The following is a 13,805-nucleotide window of genomic DNA, read 5'->3' as shown; positions in this document are numbered from 1 at the left end:
ATGATATGTATTTGTTTCCCTTTACTTTTTCAATATTTTTTTCAGCCCTCATGTTTGGGGATTTGCTTGTTGTGGCTTCTGATTTTTTATTTGTATAAAATTCTGACTTTAAGGGAACTTTGACATTCCTACCCAGTACCGTAACTAGCCATTCCTGTGCCCTGTACAAGAATTTGTATTTAGACTCCTCCTGGCCCATTCTTGGGCCCTGTGTGAATGTGCCGGTTGCATCTGCCTAGTTATAGCACTGTTCCTACCTCTCAACTACATTTAATTATTCATTCACAATTTTGTGAAAAATTATCTATGTACCTTTAAAAAAAAATTACATAGGTATTTGAGAAGGATCCACATTATTGAAAAAAAAAATATTCTAGACTACAACTACGCAGGAAAATTTTGAAAAAGACTTGATTTTCAAAAATCGGAATGATAATTTTTCTAACTAAATGGCCCTTTAATAAGACTAGATTTGGTTACAAAACAACTAAGTAAGCAACACTGCTAGTAACATTAAGGAACTGGTACCACGAATTGCAATGTAGTAAAGAGTCAGGTGAATGAGGCATGCGAGACAAGATCTTCAGCAACTGTAGTTCATGAACTGTTTCATGTCGGGAGATAGCGGTCATCCACAACAGTCGCGGCCCGTCACCGTTCCGCGAGATTTGTCTCGTTCCCTCGAAACACATAAGAATTGAATTCTGAATGACAACGATTCTATGACGAGGGATTTGAAGATGCAACAGTAGTGATTCATGGGCTGAATGACACTCAAAACATTTTATCAATGGGAAAAAAACCTAGAATGCTTTCAGTAAGTGGTTGGAAAAAATTCAAAAATGCACTTACAAAAATGGAAGAGATTGAAGGTAGGCTGTGTGCAGCATCAACAAGTGTTTTACGTGAAGAAATCTATTTCGTATTCGCCCTGTGCAAATTCAATCGTATGGGGGTTTAAAAAAACATTTTTTCATTTAATCACCGATCTCTTCGCGGAGCACAATTTGGGAGCCTCGGCCTTAATATCAGAATCTTAGAATGTTTAGTCATGCATTGAAAGAACACAAACATTGATGATGTGAAAGCTCTTATTTTCTCAACGCATTTTTTTTTGCTTTAAAGAAAAAAATTGACATGAAGTTTTAAACATTGTTTAATTTTCGTGGGGTTTCTAGAAACTGCCCTCGGGTTTCGCTATTGTTTCTTAGAATGAAAGCATTCTTGTCTGCTCTTTCGTTCTGCTTGGACAATCGCTTTTGTTCTGGTTTGAAGGACTGGGGTATCCGTTCTTTTTTACTGTTCGGTTACCTGCACAGTCACTTACGTTCATATGCGCCGACTACTTTCGTTGTTGTTTGAGGGGCAGGAGTGCCCGTTCCAGTTTGCGGAAATGGTAGACACTATTCGAACCTTAGGGTGGGAACATAGTGCGTCCGTATTTCAGATTCTAGAAACCCGCGTCGTCTCCGATTGGTTAAAAACCCGAATTTCAAGTTAAAAAAAGTTGAAATTCTGGTTTTTAATCAATCGGAGACGACGTGGGTTTCCAGAATCAAATACGGACGCAATATGTCCACACCCTTAGAAGTGATGGGATTGTAACTCACTACTCACTTTGCTAGCGCAAGGCTGACAACTTCGGGCAGCTTAGTGCTATTTCATCAGCTCTCTTACGCTCCTTTTCATTAACACTCCATAACTACTTTCGTAATTCGTGTCATCATTCACCCAGATTCTCTGTCTCCCCTCTACCACCCCTCTTTTTAGTTGCGGAGAAGCAATTCAGATCGATCTTCATTTTGATACAGATGCCCGTCCTTCACTTGTCTTGTGTTTGTGAAAACGTGTTTAAAATCGATTCCGGTAGCACAGAGGTAATTGCGTCAAAATGAGCGGCAGTTTTTGTCGCAGTAATTTCAAACTTCAATAAATACATCAAAAATAGACAGCGCTGTCATCTCGGTCTCATTTTAAATCGGAAAGATGAAGTTAACACTAGCACGATTTTTTGATATGTATGGCAGGCTGACCACACACGCAAAGTGAATTAACGATTTTCGAGTTTTCGGATTCGACATGTGTCTAGTGATGCGACAAAAACTACTTATCGAATCCCAGTGAACGAAGTCTTGTTTTGAAAAGGAGTATATGTGCAATAACTCATTTTGAAGTTTGAGTTTCTTAAACACTTGAGAAGATACAAGGCTGCAAATTTAAAAAAGTGTAAACATTTCCGGATTTTTTCACAATGTGATACATGAGTGCAAAGTACAACCAAATTAAGAAAAAATTCACAAATGCGGGCACAAATGCGTAGAACATAAAACGACGAAGAGAATGACGCCAAAAACGTTGGACCCGAACCCAAAACCAACGCGCAGTAATGCCGCGAATATAGACAACGCATGTGCGCTTCGGCAACTCTGGCGGCATCTGACGGCGCTGGATCAAGTATGGCTGAGGGTTTCGTTGCTTATGAAATAAACAGTGCAACGGAGGTCGGCCCAGACCCATTGGCATTAACAATGCTGCGGCGGGGGCTACTTCAAAAAAAAGTTGGGGAACGTTCGCTAAGTTTTACAAGAAACTGAATCCTACGACAACCAATGAGAAAAATAAAATTTGGAAATTAAAGAACGTTCGTTCATGTTTTACAAGAAACTGAGCCCCACAGAAACCAATGGAAAAGAAATTAATTGAAAACGAGAACGTTCGCTCTTTAAATTTTACTAGAAATCGAGAAACAAGGACCAATGAGAAAAATTAATTTGGAGAACGTCTCAAATTTTACAAGAAACCGAGCCCCACGAAAACCAATGAAATGCAGCCAATTCAAAAATTAGGAAGCAGAGCCCCAGTAAAACATCTCGCAACTCTCATTATACTTGGCAGCCAGAGACTGCCACTTCCGTTCTCTGGCCTTCATTACCAGTTGCGGGCTCTGATGACCACTTTTGTGGGGCTATGAAAAAATCGGCATTCGTTCCTTAGAAGCAATAGGCTCGCAATTCAATTTCAATATGAATTTTGTCAGCGCGTGTCTGATAACTGCTACAGGATTACTGCCGCAACACCGGCAATTTCAAATTTCTGGCACTATTCAACGCGCTCTTACACTCCTTTTCAAACACACTCTATCCCATTATTAGTTTGAAAGTTCGTACCATCACCCATTCCTATTCTGTATCTCCTCCTCCATTCTCCCTTCCTTAGTTTCTTAGTCTTGTGACGGAGTCGCTTGATGGTGTTACAGCCGAGAAAACTGAAGATCGATACTCAATTTGATAGGGATTCCGAACCTTCACTAACGTGAAATTTTGCTCCCACGACAGCATTTTACAAGGGGTGTATTGCCAAAAATTTAATTTAAATATATTGACGTTTTCACGAAAATAACCGCGGCAGTGTTCGGAAACGCCTATTCTTTTTGTGGAAGTGATTTCAAACTTCATCAACTCCATGAAAAATAGACATAGCGATGCCATCTGGGTCTCATTTCAAAGACAAGATCAAAGTTTGTGCTAGTACGAGTTTTATATATTTGTGGTAGCCTACCAGCTAGGTAAGCGCCAGTAAAGTGTTTCCTTTTCATTCGTTCCCGTCAGATGCCACCAGAGTTGTCCGAGTGCGTATGTGTTGCCTATATTCGCGGCAGTATTGAGCATATGTTTAGGGTTCGGGTTCGGCGTTTTTCGGGTCGTTTCTTTGTGATTTAGTGTTCCACGCATTCGTGCCCGATTTTTCTTATTTTGATTGACCTCATACATCGCGTCATTTTGAAAAAATCCGGGCATTTTTACACTTTTTTTACAGCTTCGTGGGGGTTCGGACGTCGTCCGCATGTGTCAACCTGAGAGGCCTTTCACACGGAGCGGATGCGGGTCCGGAAGAAGTTTTAACAATTGGAATATACTGAGCCTTTCAGACGAGCCGAAATATCTCCGCACCTAGGAAATGTTCATGCGGGTCCGGACGTCGTCCGCATGTGTCAAAACCTAAGTGCGGGCTCCACATCCGCACATACAAGTTTTGACAATAGGTTTATTCGGCGCTATTCACACGATGCGGATGCGGAGCGAATTTGTCCGCATCTTTGGCTACTTTTTAAAGCCTATTTTGCACTGAATTTTTTTAATTATTCGCCATAAATACCCTTAAAAACACCATATGAAGGTCCCTGTTCATCAAATATGATGTACCTACATACGTCTATCCCTCCGTTTCCTTCTGAGATGGAGATATAGCAACTTCAACTGCCTTTTGTCCATATTTCACAATTTTATACAATAAAACCTGACAACAACGGCCACTGACGGGACCAAAATTATAAGTCGTTCTGTTCATTACGAATATTTAATTGACTACATACTTTAATAACTTTTAAATTTAATTTAAAATTTAAATTTAAATTAAATTAAATTTAAAAATTTTCTTTTTTTTTCTTTTTAAATATTAAAAATTATTTAAAAAATATAAATATTTTAAATATTTATTATATTTAAAAATTTTTAATCTTTTCATTTTTTAAACTTTAAAAAAAATACTTTTTATCACTCAGTTGTTGTTCACTCAGGGCCGGATTAAGACGTTTGAAGGCCCAAAGCACTTGAATATTTTTGGTGGTTCCCCGATACCTAGAAGTATATTTTACACGATATTAAGTCTATAAACTGGAAAAAATGAAATTTTATATTTCAGAAGTGACTAATCTAAGGATAGGATTTCACTATAAAAGGTTTATGAAAGTTATTTTATAAAACTTGAAAAAGCAACCAATAAATTTATCGATTGCATTCGAGCAAATGCAACCGATTAGCTTATTGGTTGCATTTTTAAAAGAATTATTATAAAATTTTCATAGTGTAATCCGGGCTTAAGGCCGGGATTATACTACAAAGTTTTATAAAAGATCTTTTATAAAAGTTGAAAAACTCAACCAATAAATGCATCGGTTGCATTCAAGCAAATGCAACCGGTGATCTTTTTTATCAAAGAGCTTTTACAAAACTTGTATAGCGTAATCCCGGCCTAAGGCTGGTATTATCCTATAAAACTTTGATTAAAAATTATTTTATAAGACTTGAAAAATGTAACCAATAAACACATCTGTTACATTCGAGCGAACTTAACTGATCCGCCTATTGGTTGCATTTTTCAAGTTTTATAAACGAACTTTTATCAAACTTTTATAGTGTAATCCCGGCCTAATACAGAATTGTGATGTGAATATTTCTAAGCACAGACATTTTGGAAGTCTCCACTCCTACCCTTTTTTCCTACTTACAAATTCTTTGATATATCCCGAATTTTTTTTTGTTTTTTTTGGAACATCGAATGTTTTTGGATTGGATTTTTCGAACATTGGATGTGTTTTTAGAATTTTTCTTTAATATTTTTCCGAAAAGACAGATTTTTTTTCAAAATTTTTTGAAAATGTTTTAAGATATTTTCTCCTATCGACTACTTGTGAGGATCGGAATGAAGGCATCTTTATTCCCATATTCTATGTGGCTCTAGATTAAACCAAAGTGCTTGCAGAGAAAGCGCTTGCAGGAAGCGCCTCTTCAAGCGCTTTGGATTAAACCACCAAAGAATGCCTCTAGGCTGCCTATGGGTGCTATCGAACTAAAGATGCGGACGAATCGCCCGCATCTTTAGTTCGAAATTCGTGCATAAAAACTGTTTTTTCACAATTTTTGTAATTATTGTTCTCCTTCACCCCTGATTCAGTGCCCATAGGCAGCCTAGAGGTATTCTTTGGTGGTTTAATCTAGAGCCACATAGAATATGGGAATAAAGATGTCTTCATTCCGATCCTCACAAGTAGTCGATGGGAGAAAATGTCTTCAAATATTTTCAAAATATTTTGAAAAAAAAAATCCGTCTTTTCGGAAAAATATGGAAGAAAAGTTCTAAAAACATCCAATGTTCGAAAAATCCAATCCAAAAACATCCAAAACTTTCGATGTTCCAAAAAAAAGAAAAAAAGATTCAGGAGATATCAAAGAATTTTCAAGTAGTAAAAAAGGGGAGGGGTAGAGACTTTCAAAATGCCTGTGCTTAGAAATATTCACATCACAATTCTGTCTTAGGCCGGGATTACACTATAAAAGTTCGTTTATAAAACTTGAAAAATGCAACCAATAGGCGGATCAGTTAAGTTCTCTCGAATGTAACATATGTTTATTGGTTAAATTTTTCAAGTTTTATAAAATAACTTTCACAAACCTTTTAGAGTGAAATCCCATCCTTAGATTAGTCTCACTTCTGAAATATAAAATTTCATTTTTTTTCAGTTTATACACTGAATACCGAGTAAAATATACTTGTAGGTATCGAGGGAACCACCAAAAATATTCAAGTGCTAGGGTCTTCAAACGTCTTAATCCGGCCCTGAGTGAACACCGTACGTGGATAACGTTGTTTAATAAAAGTATTTTTTTTAAAGTTTAAAAAAATTAACAGATTAAAAATTAAAAAAAATAACAAATATTTAAAATAGTATGTCAGATATAAATATTTATTAAATAATTTTAAAAATTTAAAAAGAAAAAAATTAAAATTTTTAAATTAAATTTAAAAGTTATTAAAGTATTTAGTTAATTAAATATTCATAATGAACAGAACGGCTTATAATTTTGGTCCCGTCAGTGGCCGTTGTTGGCAGGTTTTATTGTATAAAATTGTGAAATATGGACAAAAGGCAGTTGAAGTTGCTATATCTCAATCTCAGAAGGAAACGAAGGGATACACGTATGTAGGTACATTATATTAATGAGCAGGGACCATCATATGGTGTTTTTAAGGGTATTTATGGCAAATAATTAAAAAAATTCCGTGAAAAATCACCTTCAAAAAGTAGCCAAAGATGCGGACGAATTCGCTCCGCATCCGCATCGTCTGAATAGCTCCGAATAAACTTATTGTCAAAACTTCTATGTGCGGATGCGGAGCCCGCACTTAGGTTTTGACACATGCGGACGACGTCCGGACCCGCATGAACATTTCCTAGGTGCGGAGATTTTTCGGCTCGTCTGAAAGGCGCAGTATATTCCAATTGTTAAAACTTCTTCCGGACCCGCATCCGCTCCGTGTGAAAGGGCCCTTAAGTACGGGCTCCGCATTCGCACATACAGGTTTTGTACATATGGTTATACGTAGCTATTCACACAGAGCGGGTCCGGGTAGAATTCGCCCGCATCTTAGGCTACTTTTAAAAGGTGATTATGCATGGAATTTTTCTAATTATTTGCCGTAAATACCCTTAAAATTAACATATGAAGATCCCTGTTCATCAATATGATGTACCCACGTCTATCCCTGTTTCCTTCTGAGATAAAGAAGATATAGCAACTGTAAATTTTGTCCACACTTTACAATTTTATACAATAAAACCTGCCAACAACGACCACTGACGGACCATGACAATGTAGCCGTTATTGGGAATGAAATTTTATTTCTGAAAGAAAAAAACCACTATAAAATTTGCGATCTATATAACACGTAAAATGTGATAAGCCGTTCTGTAATTCATTACGATAATAATATTTAATTGACAATACTTTAATAATTTTTAAATGTAATTTGACAACTTAGTTTTTTCCTTTAAAATTTTTAATATTTAAAATTATTTAAAAAATATAAATACATAAATATTTAGAATTATTTTAAATATTTATTTTTGAATTTTTAACCAATTTTTGGTTCTGACGGTTGCATTTGCGCAACGATTTGCTAAAAAAAATTTTCAGTTAATTTTCATTCAGATTTTGTATGAAATTAACATTTTTGGAAATTAAAAGGTTCAGTGAGTGCTATAGTATTTTTAAAGTTTCTTTACAAAGAAATTTAATTTTTTATGGCTTTTCAAAAATGAAATTTTCGGAAATTTTACCCTAATTTCCGATCTGGAATTATTTTTTCCCATGACCATTAACGGAAATAAATTTTTTAAAAATAGAAAAAAGTACTTTTTCTTAAATGTTTTTGTGGCAGATACATCAGGTTTCCTAATATACAGTAATAACCACTAGTTATTTTAATTAAATAAATTTATATTAATCAAAAAGTTTATTAATTGTAAATTTGCATTAATTACAAAGAAAAACATGCTAAATTAATATCCAATTTTTTGAAACTACTCAAAAATGTTATTTAAGTACCAGTTATATATAAAAGAAATTGTGCAGTTGGGTCATGAATTTGAGGAGCGGTCAAAAATGTGTTAATCTTTTAATTTTAACTTTTAAAATTAAATGCTCTTATTAAACAACGTTATCCACGTATGGCGTCCACTGGATGAAAAGAAAATCAGCCTTTAAAGAGGGGGGCGAAACGTCCGCAAATATGTGCTCGTGTGAAAGGGCATGTGGATGCGGACCCGTGTCCGCTCCGTATGAAAGGACCTTAGAAAGTAGGGAACGTTCGCTTACATTTCACAAGAAACCGAGCTTCACGTGAATCAATGAGAAAAAGGAATTTGGAAATTGGAGAACGTTTGCTTAAATTTTACAATAAACTCAGCCATAGGCGGAAATAGACTTGGAAGTCTGGGAGGCACGGTCATTATTGCTGGGGGGGGGGGGGGAGCGATGATGATATCAATTCATATATACATCAATTCATATATACATTAGATGGGTCGACTCCACCTTTGCCCTCCCCCCGCCCCCCGTATTTCCGCTCATGAACTCAGCCCAACGAAAACCAATGGAAAGGAACCATTTAAAAACTAAAGAATGGTTAAATTTCACAAGAAATCGAGTTCCGCGGGAACATGAGAAAAAATTTGGAAATTGGAAAAAACATTCGTTCAAAATTCACAAGAAACTGAGCCCCACGAAAACCGAAGGTAAAGGGAACCAAGGCTAGAGAACGCTTGCTTAAACTTTACAAGAAACCGAATCCTACGCCACCCAATGAGAAAAAATTTGGAAACTGGAGAAAGTTTGCTTAAAATTTACAAGATACTGAGCCCCACCGAAACCAATAGAAAGTAAATTAAAAATTAAACGTTCGCTTAAATTTTGTAAGAAACCGAGCCAAACAAGAACAATAAATGAGAAAAAATAAATGGAGATTGGGGAACGTTCTCTAAAGCTTTAAGAGAAACCGAGTCCCACGTGAACCAATGGAAATTAAACTATTTTAAAATTAGACAACGTTCGCTTAAATTTGGAGAACGTTCGCTCATGTTTTACAAGAAACCGAGCCCCACGGAAACCAATGAAATGCAGCCAATTTAAAAATTAGGAAGCAGAGCCCCAATAAAACATTTCGCAACTCTCACTCTACTTTGCACAGTCGTGCTATCTGAAGCTTCGTTTGCATTTCTAGACTGCCACTTCCGTTCTCTGGCCTTCATTACCAGTTGCGGGCACTGACGACCACTTTTATGGGCCTATGAAAAAATCAGCATTCGTTCCGATTCTTATAGAAGTGATAGGCTCGCAGTTCAACTTGAATATGAATTTTGCCAGCGTGTGTCTAATAACGGCTACAGGCTTACTGCCGTAATACCGACAATTTCAAATCTCTTGGCACTATTTAACGCGCTGCTCTTTCACTCCTTTTCAAACACATTCTACCCCATCATTAATTTGAAAATTCGTACCATCATCCATTCCTATTCTGTCTGTCTCTCTCTCTCTTTCTTCCTCCATTCTCCTTTCCTTAGTTTCTTAGCCTTGTGACGGAGTCGCCTGATGGTGTTACAGCCGAGATAACTGCAGATCGATACTCAGTTTGATAGGGATTCCGATTTTCACTAACGTGAAATTTCGTTCCCATGGCAGCATTTTACGACATGACAGCAGTATTGCGAAGAATTTAATTAAAATTCATTGACGTTTTCACGAAAATAACCGCGGCGGTGTCCGAAAACGCCTATTCTTTTTGTCGAAGTGATTTGAAACTTCAACTCCATGAAAAATAGACATAGCGATGCCATCTTGATCTCATTTTAAAGACAAAAGATCAAAGTTTGTGCTAGTACCAGTTTTATATATTTGTAGTTGCCTAACGTCAGGATCTGTGCACGTGCAATGTGAACCAATGATTTTCGAGTTTTTGGATTCGACCCCTCTGTAAACGGGAGATAAATGAGAATCTACTTATTCAATCCCAATGTTGTTTTGAAGAGTATATGTGCAATAAATAATTTTTAGGTTTGAGTTTGTATCTTAAACGTTTAAAAAGGTACAAAGCTGTAAAAAAGTGTAAAAATGCCCGAATTTTTTCAAAATGACGATATATGACTGCAACCAAAAAAAAAAAAAAATTCAAGCAGAATGAGTAGAACACCAAATGACGAAGAAAACGACACGAAAAACGCTGGACACGAATCCAAAATATACGCTAAATATTGCCGCGAATATAGGCAACGCATAACGCACTCGGGCAACTCTGGTGGCATCTGACGGGGCATCAAGTATGGCTGAGAATTTCGTTGATGATGAAATGGACAGTGCAATGGAGGTCGACCCAGAACCATGAGAACCCATTGGCATTACCAATGCTGCACGAAATTGAACTTGCACCGGTAGAACTACGTACTTTAAAAAAGTTGGAGAACGTTTGCTTATATGAAATTTACAAGAAACAGCCCAACGGAAACCAATGGAAAGGAAACCAAAAACTAGAGAACGCTCGCTTAAACTTTTCCATTCGCAACTCTCATTCTGCTCTGCAGTCATGTTTCCTCAGGTCCCGATTTTCGTTTGCATATCTGGACGGCCACTTCCGTTCTCGGGCATAGACGACCACTTTTGCGGGCTTATAAAAAAATTCCCATTCGTTCCGATTCTTAGAAATGGTCCTTCCGTTCTGCTCATCTCGCTCGATATAGTTCCCGTAGTCTTCCTATATATATTTCGCAACAGTATGGTTCTCGTCCTTCTGCTCTTTACATCTTGCGATAGAGTGGTTCTCGTGATCCTTCTGCTTTGTACATCTCGCGATATAGGGTGTGGTTCCCGTGGTCCTTCTGTTCTGTACACCTCGTGATGGATAGAGTGGTTCTCGTTCCGATATAAACGTTTCGCGATAGATGGAGTGTGGTCCTCGTGGTCGTTCTGCTACAAATATCTCGGAATAGATGGGGGTGTGGTTCACATCCTGCTATATATATCTCGCAATCGATAGAGTATGGTTGCTGTGGTCCTTTTATGTACATATCGTGAAAGTGTGGTTTTCCGTGGTTTTCGGTGGTATGCTACAACTTATATCTCGCATTAGAGATCGAGTATTGGATAGAGTATGGTTTCCGTGGTCGTTCTGCTATATTTATGTCTCGTAAGAGTGTGGTTCTGGTGGTCCTTGTTCAATGTACATCTAGCGATAAAATATGGTTCTTGTGGCCCTTGTATATACATCTCGCGATATAGAGGTTTTCTGGGTCCTTTTGCAATGTACATCTTACGATAAATAGTGTGTGGTTCTCGTGGTTCTGCTGTATGCATCTCGTGATAGGTAGATTATGGTTTCCGTGGTCGTTCTGCTACATTACCTCGTAATGGTGATTCAAGTGATCTTTCTATGTACATCTCGCACTACATAGAGTATGGTTTTCGTGGTCCTTCTGCTATGTATCTCGCGATAGTCCATATGCAGTTCTATATATGTCTCGAAATATTGTGAGGTTTTCGTGTTCCTGTCATTCGAGACATTATGGAGAAAGTGTGGTTTCCGTGGTCGTTCTGCTATAATATCTCGTAATAGAGTGCGGTTTCCGTGATCCTTGTGCCATGGATATCTCGCGATAGATAGATTATGGTTTCCGTGGTCCTCCTGCTTTATTTAAATCTCGTAACAGAGTTTGGTTCTCGTGGTCCTTGTGCCATGTGCATCTCGCGATAGATAATGGTTTCCGCGGTAGTTCTGCGAATATCTCGTAATAGAGTGTGGGTAATGCATCAACAACACTCCTGTCCCAGCCCTAAGGCCATGCAGGTAAACCTGCAAATCAGACGCTGCAGTCCTGCTCAGTAACTTACTGGGCAGGACTGGCAGGGCGAAACGAAAATGAATCGGCTGCCAATGAGGGCTGATTCAGGGGGTGGTGCCAACCCTCTTAATGTCCGTCGGTGATTTTTAGCTATAGCTACAGAGCTACAGCCGCTGATCCCAGTGCTTAGTGCGGCGTGCACCAAGCAGAAGCCCTAACCCCCACCGTATCGTTCCAGAGAACCCTGGCCTGTCAACAGTATGACGTTGCACAGTTGACGCCAACCACGTTACCCACACACCTGCCTCACGACGGTCTAGAGTGTGAGTAACGTAGTCCTTCTGCCACGTACATCTCACGATAGAGTGTGGTTCTCGTAGTTCTGCTATATACATCTCGCGATAGATTGGGGGGGGGGAGGGGGGGGGGTGGTTCACGTAGTCCTTCTGCTATTAACATTTCGCTTCGCGATCGATAGAGTATGGTTTCTTTGGTCCTTCAGCTATACTTATATCTTGTAAGAGTTTGTTTCTGGTGGTCCTTTTGCTATGTACATATATCGATAGATGATGTGGTTCCTGTGGTCGTGCTATGTACATCTCGTGACTCGTTTTCATGGTCCTTCCATGTACAACTCGCGATAGATAGAGTGTGGTTCCTGTGGTCCTCCTATGTACATCTCGTGACGGAGTGATGTTTCCGTGGTATTCCTGCAGTAATACCTCGTAATAAAGTGGTTTTCGCGGTCCTTCTGCCATGTACATAGTGTAATGTGTCCGTAATCCTCCTGCTTTATTTAAATCTCACTATAGAGATTGGTTCTTGTGGTCCTTGTGCCAAGTGCATCTCTCAGTAGATAGATTATGATCCAGGGGCGTAGCCAGAAATTTCGTTCGGGGGGGGGACCAAAAGGGGGGGGACCAGACCCCCAAGTCCCCCCCCCTGGCTACGCCCTTGTTATGGTCTGCTACATATATCTCGCAATAGAGTGAGGTTCTCGTGGTCCTTCTGCCATGTACATCTCGCGATACATAGAATATGGTTTCCGAGGTCCTCCTGCGTTATTTAAATCTAATAGCGTGGTTCTCGTGCATGTGTGCATCTCGCGGTAGGTAGATTATGGTTTACGTGGTCCTTCTGCTATATTTATCTCTCGTAATAGTGTGGTTAGATCGCGCTATAGATATAGTATGGTTCCTGTGGTCCTTGTATGCACATCTCGTGACAGAGTATGGTTTTCGTGGTCCTTCTGCCATGTACATCTCGCGATGCATAGAGTAAGGTTTCCGTGATCCTCCTACTTTATTCAAATCTCGTAATAGTGGGGTTCTCGTGATCCTTGTGACATGGGCATCTCTCAGTAAATAGATTATGGTCTCCGTGGTCCTTCTGCTATATTTATATCTCGTAATATAGTGTGGTTTCCGTGATCCTTCTGCCATGTACATCTCGCGATAGATAGATTATGGTTTCCGTGGTCGTTCTGCTATATTAATATCTCGTAATAGTGTTGTTCACGTAGTCCTGCCATGTGCATCCCGATAGATTGAGCATGGTTTCTGTGGTCCTTCTGCAATATTTATATCTATTAATAGAGCGTGTTTCTCGTGTTCTTTCTACTATGTGCAACTAAAAATAAATTCTTAATCATTCTCTTCGTGGAGCACAGTTTGGGAACCCTGGTTTTAGTGTGATTGAATTAAATACTCGAATGGTGATGTGGTAAGATGCTCGTCTTTCACAATGAATATTATCGTCAAGGTCCACGGGTTCGAATCCGGAGAAAAACATTTTACACAAGTTTACCTTCAGGGTGACTCCCGTTAGATGGCGTCTTCATTTCCTACCCAACTTATGT

This window comes from Pholcus phalangioides, unplaced genomic scaffold (assembly GCF_987345545.1).
Source record: "Pholcus phalangioides strain wild (caught in Gottingen) unplaced genomic scaffold, Ppha-v1.0 ptg000022l_1, whole genome shotgun sequence".
NCBI classification, from domain to species: domain Eukaryota; kingdom Metazoa; phylum Arthropoda; class Arachnida; order Araneae; family Pholcidae; genus Pholcus; species Pholcus phalangioides.
Note: the sequence above shows the minus strand (reverse complement) of the source record.